Genomic DNA, 26590 nt, shown 5'->3' with positions numbered 1-26590 from the left:
TCTTGGCGCCCTTCTTGCCGCCTTTAGTGAGGCGCTTGTTCTTGCCGACCGCCATGGTGCCGCCCCGCCGACGGAAAGGGCGGAAGCCGCCGCTCGCGCGAGATTTTACGAGAGCGCCGCTCGCGCGAGAGCTCCGGCGGCGGCGATGTCGCGAGAGCGGGGCGCCTCTCGCGAGAGCGGGAGGGCGGCGGCCGGGCCGGGCCGGGCGCTACGCGAGCGACGGGGCTTCCGGGCGCGGGGGGAGAAGGCAGGCCGGCCGGCGCGTCGTTGCTGTGCGCCCCGTCAGGAGGGAGCGTGCAGCTGCCAGCCACCCGCAACAGGGCGAAAAAGGGCAAAGCACTGAGGCGCAAAGCACTAGCCCGCCAGGGAGGGCCCTTGGCGGCGAGAGGCCGTGTGTCACCGCACGTTTGGCACCGCTGCGGCCACCGCCACCATTCGGTGCCCCGACAGGAGAATAAAAGAGACGATGAAAAAAACGTGGAGAAGTTTTACAAACAAACTCCCTCACACTTAAAATTTACGTGGACACTTTACAAAGCTTCACAAAGAGAAAATGAAATTGTGCCATTAAGTACCTACATGGGGAAGGGAAATATGATCGTAAAAGGCTGTCTTACCTTTGGTTGATAGACTACGTGAGATCCAACAACTGTAAATTCACAATACGTGAATGCTTATTAGAAATAAGGCATTAAAAAAAACCCACAAGTCTAATTAGACTTCGGAACAACTTAAAGACTGCCTTTACCCCTTCCCCTCCCTGCCCCAGGCATCTCTAAGTTGATAATAGGTGTTTTTTCCTAATGGTATGTTTTGGCTCAAATGGAAATTCATTTAAAGAAGACTTGTGGTTTGAGTTATACAGAAGGTCAGGTTGGATAATCATACTGACCCCCTTCAGCTTCATCATGATTAATCAACTTAAATTGTAGCTCATGCTTTCCAGGGTGTTACATCATGCTTCTTACAGACATGGACAAATATTGCCATATGTATTCTACATACTTAGTTCAGAGATAGTTACAAATTAGTCTTCATAATCATGGCAAAACTTGTAAAAAAACAAACAAACACAGAACATAATTAAGTGTTGACATCATATGATTCCTACATCCCAGACACAGGAAATCCTTTTAGATAAAAGTGTTGCAAGCACAATAATTAATACTGTGAGATGTTCAGGCTGTGTTTCTTAGTAGTTTGCTTTGTAACAGAAATGTCCAAACACCCACTCAAAGCATTCCAAGTTCAGCTCTTCAATTACTTGTTCCTGCTTTCATGTTCTTTCACTCATCAACTTGAGTCACATGCCAAGGGCATAAGAAAAGCACAGGGAGTTACATGGCGGGAAGAGGCTGTCACACGAGGCTGCTGCCTGGCGGGTCTGCCTTCCATCACTACGTACAATACGCTGTCACACCAGCCGCAGCACAGGCCACGTCCCACTCTGGGTGCTTGCATGCCGGGCACAGGTGCTCAGCAGACCACAGATTAAACTAACCAGCTGCCTGACAACTGGTGTACCAGACCAGAAGCATGGGTAGCCTTGGGCATGGCAGCAGATCCTGGCTCCATCCCTCTGCAGTGTTACAGCTGCTTGCCTGCCGCACAGGTCTGAGGCTGGGGCATGAGCTGCTTGGGGCTTGTGAATCTGTTATGACTCATGAGTTACAACATGTCCAAGGTAATAAAAATCTTGCACTTGGGAAGGGGCAGTTGTCAGCCACACAAACACCATCTGTTATATTTTACAAACGAAACCAGAGCAGCAGGCAGAGTTCTGATTACTTCATCAATTTCTTTCATGCCAGCCTGGAATTTCATCTGCATGCCTAAAGCAACTGGATTCTATCAGTACCTCACCCTATCAGACTGAGAACTTAATCAGACAAGAGCAGACCTCCTGCTCACTACCTCTTAGGTAATCAGGCTTGAAGAAAAGAAGTCTTCATGTTTTTCTCCTGAATGGCAGGGTAAAGTGACCCCCACTATGACAAGCTGCAGCCTCCTTCTCCAGGCTGCAGAGCTGCAAGAGCCTCATCTCAATTATTCTGCTTTGTTGGCACAATATTAATTAGGATTCCCTGCAGCAGACAGAGTTAACTTTAAAATCTCACTKGCACAAATAAAATACCTCTTATAGCTCTTGAAACTACGTATCTCCTGAGGAGAACTTCTTGAATTTCCTAGTAGTTTCTCAATCAGATACCACAACTGACCTGTTTACCTGACAGTAACTGTCCTTGGTCTTTACCCTGCACAGTAACTGAAGGCTTCCTGAGCTTTAAGGTTCCTCCATGTACCAACCTCAGAGATTTTATTGTCTTGATACTCCCCTCCTAAATGAGTTTGGAACCAGCTGAAAAGGGAGGTGATCTGCAGGGGGGAAACACCAAAAATAAAATCCGAGGAGGAGAGGTGCCCAGCAAGAACCTTAGAAAGCCTGCTGGAAATAAAGCCACAATGAACCTGATGCAATCAGCCTGACACTTCTGCCAGATGCTACCATCCAGCATTTCAAAAGAATTGGAAAGCTGAGCAAATACTTCAAAGGCCTTTAGCAGTTAAAGGCTTTATTTATTTWTTTTTTCTGTCTTTACATAGTTTCTTCAGGAGGAAATGTGCATTTAAGACTGATCTAACTTTGAAGTTGGCCCTGTTTTGAGCAGGGGTCAGACTGGATGACCTCCAAAGTTTTTCACATCCTAGCTTTTTCTATGATTCCAAACTTTGACACACAGGAAGTTGGGTTTTGGTTTTCTCTCTCAACAGAATTTCTTTGTCTCAACAGGCAGGTTGTCAGAACAGAGTGTCTATCTGCTATGAACTATGTCTCCAGGAGGCATTTTTCACCCTTCCTTCCTACCTTCTTTGCAATGAATAGAGAATTCACCTTCCTCTCTTTCCTTCTTAGTTCTCAAACTGCAGAACTCTGCCTGCARTTCTCTAACTAAGCTGAAGGACCTGGTGCCTTTTTATTTTTTCCTTTTTTAGTCACTTTCCTGTTGAGTGTGATAATTGAATGGGGTTGGCTTGCTCTAATTCTTAAAAAGAGCAAAGCTTTCTAAATATAGGTATCAGAGAGTAGTTAATTAAATCAAGCTTTGTGGTTAAGAGACTTCCCAGTTGGAGATGATACCCCTCTTCCCCCCTCAACCCCAAATATAGCTTTGTTGCAGACAAGCTGGATCGTCTCAAAGTTAAGATATTAATGGCAACTAATTGCCATTAAATAATCAATGGCTTAACCCTCTATGAAACACTGAACTGATAATGGATTCTAAACAATATAGTATTAATTAAATATTGCACAGTAACCACTACAATTAAGAAGACAGCACCTTTTATAATTATTCTCAATGTTCTTATATAGTACTGAAGCATTTTCAGAATTCCACTCACAGGAAATAGGTTGTTGTTGCAGCGAGTAGAACACACTTATTTTTTCCTTATTCCTTATATCCTTATTTTCCTTCTTCCTTATTTTCATTCTGGTTCTTTAGCATCCATTCCTGCAAGAAGAYGCACAAAGAAAAAGCCACACATTTTTCTCCACAGTTGTATACTCTAATTCCATACATCTTCCTGAAGAACCCAGGCATAAGCAGAGGTACCAAGATTACCAAAAGGAATCAACAGGCATTCCAAGCAGGCTTGTTATATGTTGTCTTGCTGCCTTTCCCCTCCAACCGTCTTTCACTGCTGAAATAGTCAACGCACAGGGCCACTCTTGACTCTCCCTGTCCCCCCACCATCAACCATGCCCTGTAAAATTTCCTCTTGTTCCCTTCCTCTTCCTTAGGAAGGAAGGAAACTTAGGAAGTTGGGGCATGGAAACATAAGTAACTTCTCTTAAGTTCAGAAGATGACAAAACATTTATCTCCTTCAACAGTGTATTAGTTTTTCAAGAAAAAAAAAAAAGGTCCTAGATGCTGCTCTTGTCAATTTTTTTCTTTTGCAAATAACCCCACAGCCTTTCACTCCTGTGCTTGGAGCAGCATTTTGCCCTAATTTTTCATAGGTATAGCTGGCTACCACAAATACACAGCAGCATCCCACGAAGCCCTACGTACACTTACTGTTGAGCAGTGCTCCAAGAATCTTTGTTTCTTTGTTGTTAGCTGAACAAGAAAATAATTTCTCCAAAAATCAGCCATTTCTAGGAAATACCAGGAATCATTTGTATTGTTCTCTGGTTCGGATACAATGCAGAACTCAGGCATTTTCAGATCCTTGAAATTACCTTGTAACTAAATCAGCACTTCAGATAGGAGTGGAAGAGGGGGAAAAAGGCAAAAATGAGCTGAAGAAAATGGCATCCTTTCTGCTGAAAAAGTTTGATAGTTCTACAAGTAAAAAATTTATCTCACCATGACTAAATTACACACAGCAATCCTAGAGATTGCCTCTAGGCAAACACTTAGTAAATGAGATTTAAGATTGTTTACTGTAAGGTATTTTATTGCTAGCATCATAAATATAGTTGCTTTCTTTAGGAAACTAGCTGCTGCCAGCTCAGCATGTGGAAAGAAGTTCTCACTTTAATTACAACGGTCTAGCATCTCTATTCATAACAGGAGGGTTTTGTGGAAAAAGAATTTTGGCAAAAAGGTGTATTTGCCTCCTAAGGGGTTGCAACCCCAACCTAGGAATAGATGCAGTTTCCTAATGCAGAAGTCAGGCCCTTTCATCCAGTTCCCTATAAATCTTTGAAAATGTATAGGAATCAAGATCTCCATCTCCTCCTCCAGCTTTCTCCATTTCCCATGAAACTGCTCAATAGTTCTGAGACTCCATCTCTGCCACCAGACACTACTGACCATTGCCATCAGTTTTCTTTACATGGAGGGATGCTGCAGTATGCTTTTCTACTAATTTTTACAGAAGAGAGGAACAATGTAAGTATCAGAAACTTGCCTATTCTCAGCTTCCCTAATCAAATCAGTCCCTAAGAGAGATCTTTCTACAGTTTAGAAGAAAGGAGAAACCACTGCCCTTATCACACAGCACAGATGAAATAAAGGGCAACTTTAAAGTCAAGGAGAGCTATAAGCATACAGCTCAGTCAACACTTCAGGATATGACTTTGTTTTCTAAAAATGGCATGACAGTCTTGTTCATTCTTGTCCTTTCATGTTTCCAATCTAAACAAAATGGAATTCTATTTAAATGATCATGCTTTTTATAACATTTTAGTCTTGCTACAGCTGTCAGAGATTTTTTTTGAAAGTGTGTTCCTAACTAGGAAGTTTAAAAAAATAGGTACCACAAGATTAATAGCCACCAAGAACTAGCCACCAAGAACTAGCAGTTCCTATCAAAAAGACTTCACTAGAATGGTGCAAGTTTTTTTTAGTTATCAAGTAATCAACAGAAATCCTGCTTTATTTAACATATACTTTTAAACCAATCAGATTAAAAACAAAAAACTTTCTCCAAAAATCTTACTGTAGTGTTGGGCCTTCCTTTCTAATCTATGCAGTCAATTTATATAATCATGTTTAACTTCTGGACAGAACTTTTAAGAATCCAAACATGATCACTTTTTTTTTTTTCCATAAGAGAAAAACCTCAAGAGACTTAGCTAGCTTTTGTTGTTTTCTGTAATTGAGACTTTTTTAGATCTAATATTTATGAATATACTGTATAACAAAATAAGTATTCTTGTATAATTTATTTATGTGTTCATATTTCAGGAAGGAATTATCAGCATTTTACTTAGTATCTAAACCAGAAATATTATTCTTACTAGATATAAAAAGTCAATCTTCCCTCTTGTTTTAGTTGCAATAAAGCATACTAAAGGGTATTTATATATACTATTCACAAATTTCACACACCTTAAGATCAATGTAAAACACAAGCTGTTCATTTTTAATCTCCTCCTCCCAGATAACTGCATACAACTGTTTTTGCATTTCTGGATTAACAAATCTTATTGACAAGGTGAATCTACAGAAATAACTAGCACAGCAAAAAGAACTTTGTATCTCTGCACTGCATGCTAGATATCCTGCTTCTGTGGCAAATTCACTTACATTAACATTATACATGAAAGCCTCTAATTTAGGAAATGTGTTTAGATTGTGCTATATAACTCTTTACTTATACCTACAATTAGCAGCAATTAAGGAACAGATTAATCAAACCTAAATTTCATCTGGTTAACTGGAGTAACATTAGTCATCAATTCAGGTGTAATCTAGGCAGAATGAATTGGGGTCTGAATGCTTTGCCAAGCAGTGCTTGTTCCTGGTCRTTATAGAGGTTTTTTCATAGCACTGCGATAGCCTATTTAATGTTCTGTCTTTGCTTTTGCTTTGAATTTTCATTATTTAGTATGCTATAAGTATTTATACCAGAGTCTAAATCTAGGTACAGACAACCTTATATATCATTTGACAGTATTTTCCTAGTTCCTTTGAAACTTGGAGGTCACATTAGAACCTCTGTGTTTTTATTTCCTTGTATGCATACGGCTTTCTTCCCTCCTGGGTCCTCACCAATTAAAAATACTGGAAATATTTTGAATAACAGTGGCAGAACATTATGGCATAATGCACAAATTACTGATAAAAAAAACCTACTGCAAGCAGGGATCATCTCCCAGTGCTAAAAATAATGGGGCAGCACACTGCATTTCCAGCCCCTTTTGCACCATTGCTGTAAAAATGGTCTTTTGCTGTGGCTTGCTCTCCAGTGCTGTGGGCAGGGAAGGGAGATTCCCATGGGCCATATCTGCCCTCCCCCTAGAAAATCACCATTTTTTTCCTTCTGCTGCAGCTTTGGAGGATTAATTGGGGAGATTCTGAAAATGAGCTGCACAGGTAGAGCTAGTATCTAAGTCCTGTGGTTGGACAAGGCKGCCTTTGCTGTGATGGATAATCTGTCTAATCAGATTTATCTGAAGAGTTCGTTGTGAAGTCCTGTGGACTGGGCACGGGACACATGCACAATGATGTGAACAAATGCGCTAGATCTATGTCTAAGGTGGCTGGACTCATTTCATTTTGTATTTAAAGGATGATGGCCCAGCAAGTCCTAGGAGGAAAGTCACCTGGAGCAAGGACTTCTGTACCTCATGATCTGCTGAGGATCAGATCACAGTATAATACAATTTTACCTACCAGATATTTGAAGTGCTGGCACACATGACTCAACTGCTAACGACTAACTCTGAGGCTCCAATAGTGTAGCTTGCAGGTGCATTCACTCAAAGACTTACTGATTTTCTGGGCACCGAACAGAACTAGCATCATAGACGCAGGGGATAGGGTCTGGGTGCACTAAAGTAGGTGTAGTTATGAGGGAGTGGGGTGTACAGAAAGGAGGAGAAGTGTGCTTCACTGGGAAGAAAGAGGTCCAATGGTTAGGATGTAGCTTCAAAGATCCTCTTCAAGATTTCTATGTGATATTGACCACAGTCACTTAAGCCCATATTCTTCAAGGCATTTAAGCATCCACCTGATATAGATACCTAACTAAAAATAGTAAGAAAAAGATAATACACTCCTCTACCCTACATATATGATAAGAGGATTTAAGGTCAAGTTTAATGGAGTTAGAAAAGGGGCAGTGAGACTATAGTTCCTCATTCTCTCCCCATGGCAATTAGTGGTGGTCCCATGTCATATGATAGGGAAAACCTGGTAGCACTGTACGGTCACACACTGAGCCCTGGTTTTCATCAGTTATGGAAAGGTGCCAAAATACTCTGGGAATGGGGGGCCACCTAAGTTCTCAAGACAGATACAAGCAAGTGTTATGCCAGTTTTATAAGGAAAGGAGATTTACAATTTAGATCAAAATAAGATTTCTGATGGCTGTTTTTATAATGAAGTTGCATAACTGRTTCTGAAGGTGGAATTCCATAGAGTAGCATTTGTCTCAATACTTCAGAAATTTATTTTAAATAATAATTTTTGCCTGCTTGCTTTGTTGCTACAGCTGACATGTTTTTGCATGTGGCTGCACAGCTGTATTGATTTAATTGCAAAACATTGTCTCTGTGCATGTACATATTTTAATTTTTAATTTTGATTGCTTTTAAGTAAAATTAAAAATCATGTGTTTTAAATATATCTCCATACAGAATGGTTACATGCAGTCTCTTAATTTTTACTTATGCAAATTAAATAGGGTGGGGCCAGATAGTTCCTGTGCTCTATAATCTGCTGGTCTTTTAAATTCTACTTCAGTATCTCCTAATATTCAGAATTACCTGTCTTAGAAGATTTCTGTGTAAAGTACTTGCACTGAAAAAAACTATTCTCTCTTCATTTTTTGCTAAGCAAATAATTTGTTCTCAAGATTTTGCTTTTATTTCTGTTGTTCTCAATTTTCTGAAATTTTAAATACTATTTTTATAGAACAGTCTGATATTTTTCCATAAAACTGGTTGTTTTTGATTGCAGTTTGTTTTCTTGGAACCAGGATATCACTTTTTTTTTTTTTTAGACAAGGCTGTTCTATCTTATCGTTATCCTTACCTTAAATCTCTGATTCTTCTCTAAAAGATTATTTTGTTAAAAGTGTTCTAATGAGATTATTTTCTTTATCAGTTATTTCCTACCAAATTTGCTTATGCTGCAAGTTAAAGTCTCTCTCCCCCTACTGCCAACTCAGCTATAGTTAATCATGCAATTTAGTATGATGATAATTTATTCCAGGTAATGATGCATGTGATGCAAAAAACTCAAAGGAGGAGTTTGGAGGACTGGAAATTAGGAGGGGAAAAAATCCCCAAACAAACATTCCCACCTTTTTTTCTTTGCATACTCAGCGTATTTTATACTAAAATTACTGAGACACCATGGAGCCCTGCTTTTTTTTTTACAATCTCTTGGTGGTAGAATCACATTTTAAATCATTCTGCAAAAGCATGACTTAGTTAACACTTCATTATACAAGAAGGTTTCCGCTATGCAGCATTTGGCAGAAAAATCTGACTTTTCTCATGCATTTTATCCTTCACCCCTTTCAAATTAAGAAAAGAAAATGTGACTTTAAAAGCTTTTGTCTAAAAGGTGTGTGACTGAATRTCGATTTATCTAATCATCAGTTGTGCTGAGCAGATACATTAAAAATAGAAAAGATCACATGCCACAGTTAAAGATATTTCTATGATTCTTTTTTCCTTGAAGGAAAAAATATTTCAATGTACACTATTATTTAAAGAGTAACATGTTTCATCTCAAAGAATGCATGGCTGGCAGTGTCAGCTGACAATGTAGCTAGTTAAATGAATTTAGTAAGCGGGGAGCAAGGCTATTCACTCGCACAAGGGTTTCAGTAGGTCTTCAGCCTACCAGTGGTCTGAAGTGTCACAGTAACAGGCACATAGGTGGTCCGGGCGCCACGTCATTCTTTTCAGACTTTGTGTTAAGATGATGGGAGCCTCTAAGATATTTGAGGGTAAAAAATGGTGCAGGAAATCTGGCAGTCATAATCTTAGTGGAAAACTCATTTTCAAAAAGCAGAAAAAAGACATATCACTGGAATAATACTATATCCAGGCCCCCACAACTTTCATGGTTTCCTAACACTGTGATTCAGGTCTCTAAAAACATGCGGATACTTATGGTTATTTCCTAGAGCTGAATCCCAAATCCTTTATTTAGTTTTTGCTCATTTCCTTAAGCAAGACTTCCATCTTCAATAGTTACAAATTCAGACAGTGAGGTTATATGTAACTAAATAATAACATTTTAATAACATCTAAATAAAATCTATTTTAGTTTTGTATCTTTTTAAGATATATCTTAGGTTGAAAAAGAGAGATCCTTTTGAAATGGATAAATAACATTGCCATCCTACTGGAAGTATATTCAGAAAAATAAAGCTTATGACATTGTCATCAAAATCTGTCTAGCTGCTCTCCCCAAAAATGTAAACTTTACTACTGTTTCTTTTCTGTGTCTCTTTCAGCTAAATGGGATGTTCTAACTAAAGATTCCTTAGTGCATTTTAATAGGCGTGGGCTTATGCAGAAAGATATCTCAACTCTGAGCTCAGGTGTGCAATAATGTGATATCCTGACAAAGAAATTACAGAAGTATTGTACAGGAAGTGCCATCAAGAAGTTGTATAGTCCGCTTCCCTACTGTAAATATTCTTAGACCCATTTATAATAACTTGTTGAATAAGAGTGCAGTGAATGTTGTAGGAAAGGCCTGACACTCTCATATCATGTATTTTCCATTATGCTAACACATAGGTTTTTCCCTTACTGTGACTGGATATCAGAAAATATTCATAAACTTCTTTTTTTATAACTACCAGTCGTCAAAATGAGACAATTTCTAACAATATCATGAAGTACTTCTCATTTCAAAATATTACATTATACTCTTATAAACTGCCTCTAGACATAAACTGCCCATACACATAAAAAGAAACAACTGAAATGTAGTCTCTGGTCTGTATTTTGTTAGAAAAACAATTTGAACCTATATTAAATCAATTTCTGTTAATTGATCCCATCTTTAAAATCCTCATGAAGAGGCAGATTCTGCTATGAAAACTGACATCTCCTCCAAGAAAAAAACCTACGTAATGGTGCATGGATTTCACACAGCAACTTGAAAAGAAAGACTACAAGAAATTAAGCAGCAAGGATTACATTTAAATTGGGTTGATTTTAAATATGTAAATTAAAATTGGGAGTAGAGCACCTGTAGTCAAGACCCAAATGGACAAGGCCCTGAGCAACTGGTCTAGGTTGAACCATATGACTGTGATTCTATGAAGAATTTGGAGTCATAGAGTAATTTAGGTGGGAAAGGACCTCTGGAAGTCATCTGGTTCTCCTCAAAGCAGGTCTAGTTTCAAAGTTAGATCAGGTTACTCAGAGTCTTCTACAGTCAAGTTTTTTAAATCTTCAAGGATGGGGATTCCACATTTCTGGGCAGCATGTTCCAGTGCCTAACCAACCCAACTCCATCCCTGCATGTCCACAATACTTCTAGTCCTACTGGGGAGCCCATCCTCACTTCTACCCCCCATACGCTGTCTTCTTGCATTTGAACCCAGGAGTCTCCCATTCAGCCAACCTGGCCTCCTGCTATGTCTGCCTATTTTCCTGCCGTTCAGGATTGTGCTTTGAGGAGGTTGTCCTTGAAGACTGACCAGCTCTCTGTGACCCCTTTGCCCTTCAGAGCATTCTCCATGATACTGTGTCTGCTAGCTCCCTGAACAAGCTGAAGTCCAGAGTTTTCAGTCTACTACTGCTTTGTCTACTCTTTGCTACTACCATCTCCCTTCACTTCTGAGAAAAAGCAAGAGCCAGTAAAGTAGTTCTCAAACTGTGCAAAATCATGCCATTTTTTAAATTACCAGCATTGGGTTAGCATTCATGATAGGTTTCTCTGTGACTTTATACTCACCAGAATTTTGAGCTGCCACATGACATCCAGTTGCTTTCAGACAGTAAGGGTGGCATAAGCCTACTGCTTATTTTTCAAAGTGTCAGGTTTCTCCAGGAAAAGAAAAAGATGATGAAACATTTGCCATTTTCTATCTATGACCATGCCACAGGTACTTAAAACTGGGAAAGAGGAGGGAGTGGACAGGAAAGATCCAGGAACAAATGTTCCATTCTCCTATTTTTGTGCTTGAGACAAGATAATGGGTGTGTATTTGGGTTTGGATGAATATGTTTAAGCTGCCTTTGAATTTCCCATACCCCGAGATCAGCCAGGAGATGTGCTGGCCACTCATTGAATTGTAATAATCCCCAACAGATTCTCTGCAAGCTTTCTTCATCGGATTTCAGTGAGAGTAGAGCAGATCTTTTACCATCTTCCAAATGGAACACTCCAAAAGTTGTCTTCTGCCTTTCCATCATGATTTGATGTGTTGTGACATGCTCCCAGCTACTTGCTCTTTTTAAATTCTCTCTGCCTCCACATATGATCTGGAATTTTCTTTCATCTTCTCTTCATTGTGGGCTTGTGTGTTGCCCTTCTCCCCAGCTATTTGTGGAGGGGAGAGTTTCTGCTGCGAAGAGATTTCACATAAAATGTAAAGAGGTTTGGGTTTCAAACCCAGTGGTCAATGCTCCTCTAAAAATAAGAGTGCTTTCAGTCACTGTTAAAGGGTCATTACAAAAAATTCTCTGTATGTGTAAATCCACTCATCTCAGGATTTCAGGACACATACAAAATTAGTTTAAATAAAAGGAGAATCAGGCAATACATCTCTATTGAAACAAAATATCCAAATGCTGAAATTGACAGTGGTTTATTTTATCAAATATCACTTATTTGAATCTCATCTAAGTGACTGATAAAGCTTTTAAAACATATTTGGTATTTCAGCTACTTACCTAAACTGTGATTGCAAATTATAAGAGCTTTCCTATTGTGGTTCCCAGATATAGCACAGTTATTTGTATTCACTCCTTTGGCAGTTCTTCAAAGAGTGAGTTTCAAAAAGTTCTCCAATTACTGGTAGGATCTGAAGGCATTGAAGATTTCTGCCCAAATCATATCAGAAACTGATGCAACGTAACTGACTGCCTTTTGCAGAGCTACATTCGCTTGCTCTGGTCCCTGAGATAAAAGCAAATTGTCAGGGCGGAAAGATCAGAGGTAGGCTTCAGAAATTTCTGATGAGGAGAATCAATGTTACTACAGCTCTCCACTTTAAACTTGAACTCAGTAACGTTCTTGCCTACACAGTGGGCTTTCCATGTCTTCCTGAAGGAATAACCAGACTTGAGRGGCAGAGGCTGAAGGTGGAATAGCAACATGTCAAAAACTTTTTTTCACATCAGAAATTCAGCTTCTTAGGAGGAAACCACCTCATGACTTGGAGCATTTTAGGACAAACATTAATAATAACAAACTCTAATTGGTCATTATTGCTTGAACAGAAAATATCAGATTTCATTTTCATCAGGAGGAAATGAAAATGTCATGTACTGTAATATGACAAGCATGGAATTTACAGTAGTGATGTGTACTTGTAATTACCTTTATATGTGTAAATGCACACAAAGCAGAACACCAGGGAGGCTGTTTTACAACAGATTTAATCAAATGAACATCTATGTCTCCTCATAAACTTACTTAACCAACTTTGAAAAAAGAATGGAGTTGATTAGACAGGTTAATGGGGTGATGTCTTTACAAATGACAGATGGCCATGTTAGAACAGAAAGTTGTTCACTCTCCATTTTTTATTTTATCTTACTTATGAGAGTATTTTACTGTTCTTTTACTTATGAAAGCATTGCTCATACATTTTTGATTAGCAAGGTTTACTGAAAAAAAAGCAATTTCCAATGAAACTGAACTTTTAACTGGCTGGATATTGCAATTATACTTAAGTGGCAATAATCAAAACTAAAATACAAAATGAATTTTTTGGAATTCCAGCTCCTTAAAAACATCATGACCTCCCTACATTGGATCACAAATGGCGCAAAGTGCTTACAGATTTGCAAGCTCATAAGAACGTAACAAAGAAATGGAAACATGAAGAAGAAAGCTAGCTTTTTATCATAAGGGAACCCATTAGTGGTGAATTTGACAGAGTAATTATAAAAATTAAAAGTCATAAAAGGCAAGAGTCTTAATTAAGAATAATAAAAATTATTATTGTAGTGCAATATTAACTGCACTTGAAGGAAACAACTCACCTTGGGTGTAATGATTTTACCTCAGAATTACTTGAGTGTAGAATTTGAAATAGCCTAGATCTTACCTCAGATATATGAGGTATCCGGAAGTGGATCATGTATACAGTGTAAACTGCAGGAGGACTCAGTAAGTACCTATAAAAAGACCTCTGGTAGTGTGCTCCAGGGGACCTGGCCAACCTGAGGAGAAAGAAGTGTAATAGCTGAAGTAACTCTTGGAAGCCACCACGGCAGTAGCAGCTCCTGCCTCTTTGCTGGACAGCATGCCACTTGGCAATGGTCTATATGCCAACACTGGCATGTGTTACAATTTGTGAAGCTCTGATCTGAAGATTTTCAGTGCCCACTAAGCTTCTTCTCCCACCTGAAAAATCATCATTCCTGAGTGGACCAGAAATAAGAAAATAAGATGCGCTTTGCTAACCCCCTGCTCTTTTTTATCTCCTTTCTCTTTTGATCTTGCTATCATCTCCTTTGGCATCTGCCAATGACCCAAAGCATATGGCAGCTTCATCTGACGCATATCCCTGGTTAAAACAATCCTACTGAATGCCTCTCTAGTCTCCTGACATGAATTTGAAAACCAAAGTCTCCCAGGAATATTTTTGCTTGAAGAGTTGTGTGTGAATTTAGCATTATGAGAAGCACTAGATTAACAGTTTTGAAAAGACTCTGGGTATCTGGGGTCTTTTTGCATTTACCAGTGTTGTAGTACCAGTGCAGTGCAAATATTCTTACATACATATCTTAAAATTTCAGACTCAACTCCTTGAACTGCAGGTACATGTAAGAAATATGCAAGACACCTACTAATGTTCTGGCAGTTGACTGGACGAGGTGTAGGCTCCCAAGCAACATTGCCGTATTTTTTCTGCTAGTGACTAACTCATTTGCTGTCTGCAATAGTTACATTCCAGATTGAAATTATAAGGAGTAACAAGCATCCTAGTTGATTACTAGAACAGTAAGTTTACCCAGACTTTTCCAGAACACCACTAAGGATTTGTGAAATCTAATTGTTAGGCTCTTTATTTTGTCCTTGCACTTTTGCATGTCCAGGCAACTGGTTTTGCTGTAGTTCACCAGAGAGATACCTGCAGCTTCCTGGTAGCACACAGAACATTTGCAGAAATCACAGGTGCTGAGGAGAGGCTTTAATCTGCACTGCTGGCATGTAGCCTTCTGATAAGGCTGAGGATACATATGTGGGCTGTACTGTGCCATTCTCAAACTGCTCCTTTCTAGCTGTTTAGGGATCAGAATAATATTTTTAATCTGCAGAAAGGGAAACTCTGCATTAGCTAACAATAATGGAAGATAGTTTGAGATACTAGATTGAGACAGTGTGGCTGCAGTGTATCAGAGCCTGGCTCAGAATTTTTGCAAGCTTTCCAGGTGCCAGCATACTGCTGATTTTTGAATAAAGTACAACAGCATATCACAAATTTAATTTCATTTACCTGTACATATGTAAATCAATAGTTTCCATAGTGGTTGCTTATCCTCTTTAGCAGAAATGGATCGGCTTACCTCTTAAATAGGTAAGTGAGTGGACGGAAGAGCTGCAGGGATGTATTATTCTGGCTTTTACCAATAACATTATAATCAACAGTTTGGGGTGATAATTTGACAACATATTTAAGTCACTATGCAACTCAATCAACTTGTCCTACAATTCACCCCTTATTAACATAAAGAAAACAAACTTCATCCTTAGTATTCATCTAGGTAATTACCAGGACTGCCTTTGTGTTCAGTATTGGCATTTCCAACAGACTAATTGCTATAACGTCAGTAGAACTACTTATCAATGTGTTACCATCTGGTCAAGTGTTACCAAGCCAAGATGGCCATAATGCCATGGAGATTGTATAGAACTACCTTCGCTCAAATCATTTCTTAAGTTCAGGCAAAATTTTGCTACGAAGTAATACCACAGCCAGCCTCAAATACAATTATTCAGCCCTGCCTTGCTGCCAAATACATGGAAATCTTTGTCAGTATGTGTGTGTTCTTGGCCTGTGGAGTAAGTGGCTGTTCTTGTGGTACCCTGCACCTAATCATAGTCTACACTTTCTTCTTCACAAGAGGAAGAGCTGTCTTTTTGACATGTTCCTAGCTTCTGACTTCAGGACCACCTGTGGCTAGCTCCAGGCATTAAGCGTCTCATCTTTTTAGAGGCTTTTCAGTTAATGAATTCCAGATTTTCTCCAGAGCTCCTATTTTCCCCAGAGCTAGCTAGACACTGAGAGCATTYTGAGTGGGGGAGAGGGTTATGTTTTTTTGTTTTGTTTTGTTTTCAGTTAGTGCTAACTGGAGTCATCTGATAAATTGTGAATCTCCAATTTCACAAATGTAGTGGGGATATGTGGGTCTAGAAAGGATTATGCAAAAGGTTTTCATCTTCAGAAAAGACAGTGACTTCCATGGTATTTGTTGCTTAATAATCAGCAACTGTCTTCCAGTGCTTGGCTGCCTTGCAAAGTGGCCAGCTCTGATCTTTCAATACATGTTTTAATGATCTGAGTGTCTTGATAAATAAAATACCACAGCTAATCTATTCAGAAAATCCTTGATCACTTCAGTTTATTGTGATTTCTTAAGTAAATATGTAAAAGAATGTTCCTCAGTAGATGCAAGCACATGGCTATTATAATACTCAAATGAAAGACACTGCATTTTGGAAGAGTCTAGCAAGTGCTGCAGTCTCCTAAACTTTTCTGTTTTCATTCCATTCCTATAACTAACTGATTCTCATGATTCTTTACTGCTCTGTATGGACTGTCTCGCTGTGCACCTTCTCTTTGCCACTGATCCCTCTTTCTATTAAAACAGCCTCTTACTCCACATTCCTCTTACTTTTTGCTGTTCTCTCACCAGTTTTTTCCTTCATCTCACCATTTTGATACAGTCTCTCTCCTTCCTTCCAGTGCCACTTCCTTTTCCTGCTCATCTTCCTACACACAGCATTATTAAGTTTTCTCCGCCCCAACAGAACCTCCTCCCTCTGAATCCTACACAAATGTCTCTTCAGAGGGAGCTATACTGAAGAGAAAGCAAAATGACAAAAAATATGTATGACAGAGTAAGATATATATATAAGTTCAACTAGGCCAAAATTAATACAATGTCCAAAAAATGTATAAAAGCTGTTTAAAAAGAAGAATAACAAATATAACATGAATTGTCAGAGAAACCCCTCCTTTTCCTTTTTTTGTCGTCACTAGTTTCTGTGCTGTCTCTGGGAAACAGTGACTTATCCCAAATCCTCAGGCTTTTCTGTTCTCTTCTAATGGTTTTTACTTCAGAGTGTGGCTATCCAGAGAAGTACTAAAAGCCAGATGGAGATTATATAGCTTATGTGTTCATTACAAGAGCAACTAATCTTTGTACTTGCAACCATACAACAGAGCTGAATGACTGCAGCATCACAATACATAATAATAGTAAGCTGTTTCCACAATAATCACATTTCAAGTTTAATTTTGTCACTCATCCCCTTTTATGATGTACCACAGACCTGTAACTGCATTTACCCCACAGATCTTTATCTAGCTCCTGTGAAATGTGATTTGTAGGGGATTTCCAAGAGTCCTCTCAGATCATACTAAAGTTTTGTGCAGAAAACCACTTGTAATTCCCCTCAAAACTCTAGTAAGGAGCTTTTTCTAGGTGTTTTCCTTCTTTTTGACTCTTTGTGCTCTGTTCTTGCCTTTCAAACAGCAAAGCAAGGGTTGGCTGGACAGTTTTAACAGTGCCTAAGAAGTCACATTGTGCAACGCAAGCCAGGGTAATGAAATGGGAGGACAGAGCAGCAGCCCAACTGGGAACATCTGTTTTCAAAAGTTAATAGAATAGTTCCAGTCTAGCATAGAAGATAGTGAAGCACATTCTCAAGGCCATCTCCATCCAGCAGACTGTTCAAGTATATAGTTATGTGTTCTGATGAATATGTCATTTAAATTCAGGTTTCAGTGAATAGGGCCTTAGTGAAGAAACATGATTTGTAGTATTTTCTCTATGCTAATGTTTTATGTCTCTATTTTGCCCGAACTGATAAAACACAGAGCCTACTACCACAATAGAAAACAAAGTAAACGTTTCTTATAATGCTGCTGGAAACTGGATTCTTAGGAACACTTTCACAACAGCACATACATCTTTAGCACAAATGAGAGAATGGAAAAATAATAACAAACTAAGGGCATGTGACTCAAAAGGAAAAGTAAGGAATGGTTATTAAAAATAGTATAAGGCACAATGAGTTGTTTCATAAGTTTGTTCAGAATTCACTTTGGTAAAAGCTCGTATTTTCTTTCCTTTGACGGAGATAAGGTATCTCCTGACATAGCTTGGATCTTGTAAGGAATTACACTGACATTTTGAGGATCTTTTCTAAGCTAAAGGAACAGAAGAAATGAGCTAAAGCAGCTTCTTTAGCTCACTATCAGCATAATTTCCTGAGAGAATGGAAATTTATTTTCTAGTGCCACCAAGATGAGGCTTATTAAATATTCATTTATTAATTCAGTGCTATTTAAACACAGATAGCTGCAATCCACCAATCATGAACACATGCGATGCAGAAAAAAGGAGAGATACTAATTACTCTTCTAAACAAAAGTAAATAAGGTATACCACATGCTTTTTAAAAATTACATTATAAAATTATAAAATTTCACATTACAAAAACAAACAAATTTCACATTATAAAAACATACTAAATATAAAACTAAGCAAAATTAATACCATCTAACACATACTACTTCCTCTTTAGGCAAAGCTCACCTTTTATTTCAGATTATGTTGCTCTCTTCAAGTATTACGTTCTCTTTAAAAACAGAGAGGACCTCTCATACTTGAGGTCAACAGTATTTATAAGCAGCTTTTTTATTTGGATTTTAATTTCTAGCCAAGGATTCTAAAAACAGCTCTTGATGTTTACGATCAGGAAGCATTTTTTCATAAATGATGTATCATTTCTTTTCCCTCTTTTTTTCTTAAAGGCACAGAGAGTATTCTGTAGCTAAAATGTACTTAATCCCACACTTTTCCTGGCATTGCTGGAGGTACTGAGGCCTCTAAAAGCCCCAAGAAAACTGAACACATCAATTTAGTTGGACGGCATAAGCAGAAGAAAGCTGTGGCAGAATATTTTGAACACTTGCTTTCTAATCTTATATGAAATAAATCCTTGTTTAATCTAAGGGATCTGATCAGCCCTACCAGATTTAGATGCAGCAGCCAGAAAGGTTACTGACTCCAGTTGCCAAAAGTTATTCTTCAGGCAACAGATGCAGCAAAACAGGCAGTGGGTCTACTCCTTAGCTGTATACTTCACTGCCTGGGATATCAAGTTAGTAAGTTGGGACATGTCAGCCATTTTGCCATTCTTGCTTTACAGTGGTAACGCTTGGCAAAATGATAAAGCAGGTAACTGGAGGGGGAACCTCTTCACTATCGCAGATAACTCCAACAGAGCTGGAACAGAGAAAACTTTGTATCATTTTTTATTTCGTTAACTCAATACTTCCAGCCTGATTATGGAGGGCAGAACCAGCATCAGATTTGTAACCAGGCCTGAAGAGCCCAGGACAAAGGATTAAGATGGTGTCTGCTCACAGTTCTCAGCTGTACTTTAAATAACTTTTACCTGACGTAGTCTATGGTGGTGGGTTTCAGGTAATCACCATGGTTGCTTGTCCATAAAACATGCTCAAATGGAGAACAGATCACTTGGATAATTTAACGTTGGTTTCATCTGCCTGAAAAATCAAACTAAAACAATTGTCTTTGGAACCCCAAACTGGCAGCCTGCTGAATATTCCCTGCCTTGACTGATGCACATATCCCATTGCCTTTAGCAATCAAGGCCAGTCAGGAAGTATTTATCTATCTCTAAGAAAATGTATGAAAATCTGATAGGATTCAAAATGACACTGCTGTCCTCCCTGGTAAGCTAGGTTTGCTGGCTACTGGAGTAGGCAGGTTAGATGAAAACATCTTAAATCCATTATGTTGGATTTTAGCAATTCATTTTATTTTATTTTTTGTTTCTAATGTGACATTAAAACAAAGAAGAAAACAGAAAAAGATTAACAACAAATGTTGTATTCTACACAGATAACAGGAGAGACCATAAATAGAATTCATACTTCAAGTCACTAGGTACAGAAAATGTTCTGAACGTTATTTCATTTCTGCTTATGCCAGGTAGTGGATAGCAAACCCACATTTAACTGCTGATGAAGAGCTCAAAAGTCAAAGCCAATAGTGGGGGCAGGGGATACTTAAAAGCAGGCAGGTAAAACTGACATTTGAAAATACATACTTAGCCAGTTTAAAGGCTCAAATAAAGGTTATGACATATCTTACAAAGCAGACAATGCTTTAGGAGACTACAGATGACCCACAGAAAGGTAGGGAAGCTCAAGCAATAGATGTGAGAAATCCAAAACGTGTATGAAAAGATGACATCAGGGAATTCTAAGATTAAAATGTCAAGATTATACAGCATGTATATAACCATACAGACCCACTGTAGCTTCATAGAGAGTGAAAGTGTCCGCATTACAGTTCTAATCTCTTCAAATACTGTGGAAGAAACTGCAGATGTTTGCAACTTGAATTAGAGATTATCATTTCTTCCTAATAATGCATGTATGTAACTAAGGGAGACAGGGAAAGAAAGATAAAAAGGGAACTTACTCCTTTCTTTGTTCTTGGAATTTCAAATACGAAAGCAACTATGAAATATCTAGTCTTGTCATACATTCTGTAGATTCTGCACATGGGAAAACATGGGAAGTTTGATACCAACACATACACAAATCAAAGTACGGCTTTTCCAAATCAGGCCGCAGACAAATTAAAATATTATTTAATAATATCAGTTTAGAATAATAGTTAATAATTAAAACCTTTAGCATATTTATCAGGAATATTGCACTTCACTTTAGAAAGCCATTTTTCAGAAAAATTGTGGATTTTTTTTGTTTGTACTTTTTTGTGTCAACACAGGGAGATGTCATATTCAAACAGTTATATCCCACATATGGTGCAATATCAAGAGTATGCTATAACTCTTATTACCTGGACAAAACACCTGTTGGCCTCTTTGGAGTGCCATTGGAGTCAGATTTTCAAAACACAGACATTCATATGCATATCTGAAGATTTATTCCCTTTTCCTCCATAGAATGAAACAAATGCCAGCTTCTTATATCATGGAGGATGTTATGAAGGACATTTGTAAAGTCTTAAAATATACATATATATATTTTTATATACCTATATATCTATCTGCAAGTTATGCCTACGTCTCTGAAATGATCCTTCCTTTGGAAATCTTTGATGCTGTCATGTTGCTGTGATACCTTGTGAATAAAAATCACACCTAATTAGAAAGCAAAGTATACAATATTTATAAGTACCTCTGGTACTTGTAAGAACTACAGCAAATTTATTTTATACTTGGTGAACTAGCATTCAAAGCACACTTAAACTTTGCTTAAAGAGTTTCTTTAAGAAAGGTGCTGGCAGTCACATTCATAACTGTGGTGTTGTTATTTCCTGTCCAAACTAAGATTTTAACCATTGCTTATAGCATTCTAGAAAAGGTATTAGTGAACATGATGCCAGCTATAATGTAATTTATTTTACATAGGTGTATCCATGGTTTGTTGTAAGTAAAATATGGATGGGCAGAGGGGCTGATGTAGTCTAATAACTAGAGTTATTTTACCAGCAATGTATATTTAGGTGTATCTAGTGGGAAGAAGAAGGAGATACAGTCTAACTAGCTCTGTAGCAAATCATTTCCTGGTTGCATCTTCACTGAAAATTTGTTGTCAGACTGCTTATTGCCAGAGCAGAAGCAGCATAGCTCCCTTAATACTACTAGTGAGAATAAGGACAGAAGCAAATGGGTGATCAGTAACTTTTAAAATTTTGTTGTCTTATTTACCTTTTAGCAAATTCTTCCTGAAGTTACTGGTAAATTTGTTTTTTCAGGAAGAGGTCTGGAATATCCAGACTGTAAATTGATCCATGCCACTGTACTTCTATACCCACACTTATTTAAAACAAACCATCTGGTTTGTAATTTGCTCAGCTAGTAAAAGTTCAAATAGCACTTAAATAATATGTACAATTAAAACTTAAAGTGATGTACCAGAAAGGAAGGACCCAAGCATCTGAGGAGTGAGTCATCATGCAACAAAGTGAAAAATTTGTCTTCCAAAGAGAAATACATCTATAAAGACCATATTAGTGGCCAACAGTAAAAAAAAAAAATTGCAAATAAGCAACAGTTGTATATATACATACGAATGCTCTTCTGACAAAAGAGAATTATTTATTATTTGTACAACAGCGTTGCTGTAGTAGGTATCAGGGCCTCAGTATAATCCAGTATATGCACACATAACAAAGGGACATTTTTCTCTTGAAGAGCTTAAAACAACAGGTGGATTTAGAAGAAAAAAGARCATATAGATAGGAAAGCACGAGGTAGTAATAAGATGAGTATAAACAGTAGGAGCCATTGTGATCTGAAAAAAAGTATCTGCCTGTCAATGTCAAATAGATTTAAAAAAAAATTAGAGAGGGATGTTACAATGACCATAAAAATGCTCAACTCATGCCCATGCATAAGAAGTCTGCTTAGCCATATCTATTGGGGCAGTCAGGCAGTTGTCCAAATAGGAAATTTTAAGAAGAATTTAAAAAATATTACATTGTCAACTATATCTGACATTATTCACATTTTCCAGATTAAACATATATTTGAATACAAACCTTAAGAAGAACTGTAGGTACGGGAGCTCTGCAATTCACTTCAGTAAGACCAGGACTGCATCCTAAAATTAATAAAGAAAATTGTAGAAATGGCTTTGAAATCTTCAGAAATTAAATTGCTTTGTTTCTCAGCATTTTGACTCCCCAAATAGTTGGATATTTATTTTTCTTAATATACTTTGCCATATTTGCCCAGATGCCACGTTTACACAGATGGGCTTGATCGGAAATTACAGCTAGAAAGCATGAAGGGATACCACACATTCTTAAACTCAATACAGCTGAATGCCAAATGTTGTACCACTGGTACTGGATTATAGCAAACTATGACTTGGAAGTCTTATAAGCTCTGTGCAAACTGCAACATGCTTAAAGATGTTGCATTGTACCATACTTTGAGGAACACAAATTATAAGAAGTATGTCATGTAAAACCAACAGAATTAAATAAACATTCCATTTTTTTTCTGTAAGAAGCGCACTAAAATCACACAAAGACACAGACTTTCCCCTAAATATTCATATTCAAATAGAAAAAGACCACAAGAAGACCTATTACTAAAGAGCAAAAAAATCTCCCTGGTAACTTTTCAAATAAGAGCAGTAGTTAGTACTGAGATGCAAAGCTAATGAAGAGAATTAATCTGAGAATTTATACAGGTACTGCTGCTGCTTAAATCAACATGATGTGTATGTTATTATTGGTAACCATCACCATACGCTTAGTCTCACTACTTTTTCTAACTACTCTAGGTTGTGTATGCCTTTATTCCACATAATTAAGTGCTGGGACTGATAATGATTGAGTGATAGTGATAGAGTGATTGCTTGACGTCTGAATTTGACTGTAAGTGAATACATGGGTATTATCATGCTTGTATTCAGTTACACATGTAAAATAATGAGGTAATATGGAAACCATAAAAATACTAAGTGTAATGATTCTCCCTTTCTGAGAAGACTCTGAAAAGAAAATAAACATACTGTAATTCACTGTGCAATATATTTTCTCCTACAATAATTATTTTACCCATATTTCGATATAGCATTAAGTGAATCTAGATTCTCCTGCAAAACTTTCTTCTTTGTTAAGGRCTTTGCATCAGAAGAATGAGAATTTTCATACATGACACATAAGCAGCAAATAACTGAAGAAAACAAAAAGAACTCTTAAATCACTCAAGCAACATTGCAAACAAAAACTTTAAAATGACTATCCCAGGGCTAACTTTAAAAGGAGCTGACAGTTACTGCACGAAGTCAACCTAAGACTTTACTGTTCTCTGCAGTTTTACATGAAAGATGCTCAGAGACTACAAGAATGGGCAGCAGAATAAAACCCTGAAACAGATTAGACTGACAGTCTGTGAGTTAACAGAATTGCTGGCAGAAGTAAATCTTCCTTCTGTCTCCTCCCAAAAATACAAATATAAAAATCAGGGTGGGGAAAAGATAAATGACTAACTCTAAAATCACTAAAGAATCGAGCATTGCGGACAATTATCAAGAAATCGCAACTACGCCACTTGAAAAAAACCCTCATAGAACGTAATTTGGATGAGCATGATGACTGTTTTTTGTCCGTAATCCAATCATCTGGAAATGCATTTGTCTGTTAAACAGCTGGTACCAGATCCTGCAGTCCTTAGCGGGATGTATAATCCTCATTCAGACAAGCAGTCTCATTGAAAGCACATAGTTAAAGACTATTTGAACAGTTCAAAGGAGCAGAACCTCTTGGTTCTTTACTATCAGATTTTCAGATAAATATCAGGCAAACAGCTTTATTAACAGGCCAGACCAAAAGTTCATTACCTCTGAGACAATGTGCATGTAAACACATGTATCTGTAGCTTTAGTTACCCTAGAAGGAAACACTGAAAGGGCACCAATCTTTGTGCTGTGAGACTGCCAAAACCAGGATCTGCAATCTTACAGGCAGATTACTGACTGGATATTTAGCTAGCAGTTTGCACGTACAGCCAGGGTAGCTGCACGTGCAAATGTAAGCGTGCAATTGCATGTACAGTTACTGCACTCAGAGGTTGACCCCTACGTATGAAAGTGTGACGCTCCCATTTTTGTAGCGTGCATCCATGTTATTGTCGGTTGCAATTTGTTGAGTAATACTAGTTAATCTTAACGGCAGGTCCAGGCAGAACTAGGCTGGAGGGAAAAGGCAAGAAGGCGGAAGAAAAGCAGGTGCTGCGGGAATGGCTGATGATTCAGCGGCGATGCTGAGTCAAGGCCGGGAACCAGCCCAGGAGGGCGCACGGCTGCCTTGGCGCCACAAGCGCTGCGTTTCAGCCAGGGCATAAACCTCGGGCGCGGAGTACACAGCGGTGAAGGTAATCAAGGCAAAGGCCACCTCGCCTGCCCGCTTCCGCCAGCCAGGCCGGCTCCCTCCCTCCCTCCCGGCGGGTGACCGTTGGTCAGCCCCGGCGCGGTAACGGCCGACTCGCTAACGGCCACMTCTGACCCAGCAACGGTCGCCGCGAGCCCGCGGCGGGAAACCGCCCTCGCTCGCGCCGCAAACGTTGTCCCGGCGGGTTATTTCCACAAGGAAACGGCCCCGCCGCGGCCCGGGAGCGCGGCCGAGGGAGGGGAGGGCAGGCCAGCGCTCTGCGTTGAGGGGCGCCGTTTTTTTTTTTTTTTTCTTTTACTGGGACCGCGGTTTTTCGGCAGAGGGCAGGTGGGGAGGCCACACAGCCCCCTCGGCAAAGGGGGCTGCGCCGGGCCCCGGCTGCGGAGCTGTGACGGGAGCCCCCGGCAGCACCTTGTTGTCCCGCCGGGAAGTAACGTTGCTTAGAGGAATTCTCCCCAAAACGCCTGCGATCAACGAGCAGCTCTCAGGTGGCAGCGCAGCCCGTGAAACAGGTCTTTCGGGGCAAACCTTGGTGAAGCCACAAGCCCTTCTGTAAAACGAGCTGCTTCCTACGCCAGCCCAGAACAGTCAACGTATTCTCTAAGGTTTTTAACCTGGAAGAAGAGAGCGCGTTTCCTCCTCTCCTCGTTCTTTCAGCCGTTTTACCTGAACTCGTTAGATTTGAACCGCGCCTCACGCGACCTACATTCGCGCTCCCAGGAGAGCAGCTGGAGGAAGAGGAGGAAGGACGCCGCCCGCCCAGGCTAGAGGTCAGGGCGGGCAGACAGCTCGTCCCCGGCGCTGCCCTGCCCCGCCCCGCCCCGGCGGGGGCGGCCCGGGAGCCGCGGTGGAGCGGTGCTGCTCCCCGCGGCCGCCTCGGTCTCCTCTCAGCCGGCGCCGTACGGCGCCAGGAGCTGGAGCTGTAGCAGTAGCAGACCGCGCACTGCTGACACCGTTGTCATTAACCGCCCCGCCCCGCTCCCTCTGCAAATGTGCTACCTGCTCTGCTGTGCCTGCTTGTGGTTTTCCTCCGGTTTTGGGCCGTGAGCACAGAGCATAGCTAGTTTCCTTCTCGCATGCTGGTTCTGCGCTTTGCGTGTGGCAGCAGGATGGTGTGGTTTCTTTAGTTCTTTCAAAAATTGCTTCTGGAATGGTAGACTTCAAACTGTTGTAAATCAGTCCAGCGGAGAGAAAGTTTTGGGAAAGTTTTTGTATACAAGATTAGGACCAGCCTGATCTGCACGGGTATCAGATTCAGACACATGAATAACTTCATTGAAGCCAAGTACTTTGTTGTGGGCTTGCTACCTCATCCACCCTGAGGAGGAAGGACAGAGGGAAGGGTTAAGCAGACCTGAAGCACCTTGTGAAGCACAGAAAAGAAGAGCAAGAGACAAGAGGAAATGTGTAGGACTACAAAAAGCACGTTTCTCTTGCCATCTGAATCAGCACACTTAGACATGGCACCCACGCCTTCCCTGTCATGTAGCCTGCCATGTCCTGCTTTCCAGAGGCATAAAGGACTCCCAAATCCTTTGGGAGCTGACTCTGCACAGCACCTCAGCGAGGAACCGGCACGCCAAGCCCCAGAGGGTAGGTCGAGACCGGTCCCTGACTCCTCGGCCTTCCGTGCTTTTACTCTTGCCTGACGACAGTTAAGCAACAGCGAGGTACCCGCCTTCACGTGAGCCCCGCTGCGCTGCGCGGCCGGGACCCCGCAGGTACAAGCCCGCTGCCAAAGCGGCCGGGCAGGGGGAGCTTAGGGGCCCCGGCCCCGCGCAGGG

Source organism: Apteryx rowi, unplaced genomic scaffold (assembly GCF_003343035.1).
Source record: "Apteryx rowi isolate R43461 unplaced genomic scaffold, aptRow1 scaffold_76, whole genome shotgun sequence".
Lineage (NCBI taxonomy): Eukaryota > Metazoa > Chordata > Aves > Apterygiformes > Apterygidae > Apteryx > Apteryx rowi.
The sequence above is the reverse complement of the archived record's forward strand: the minus strand, read 5'-3'. Positions refer to the sequence as shown.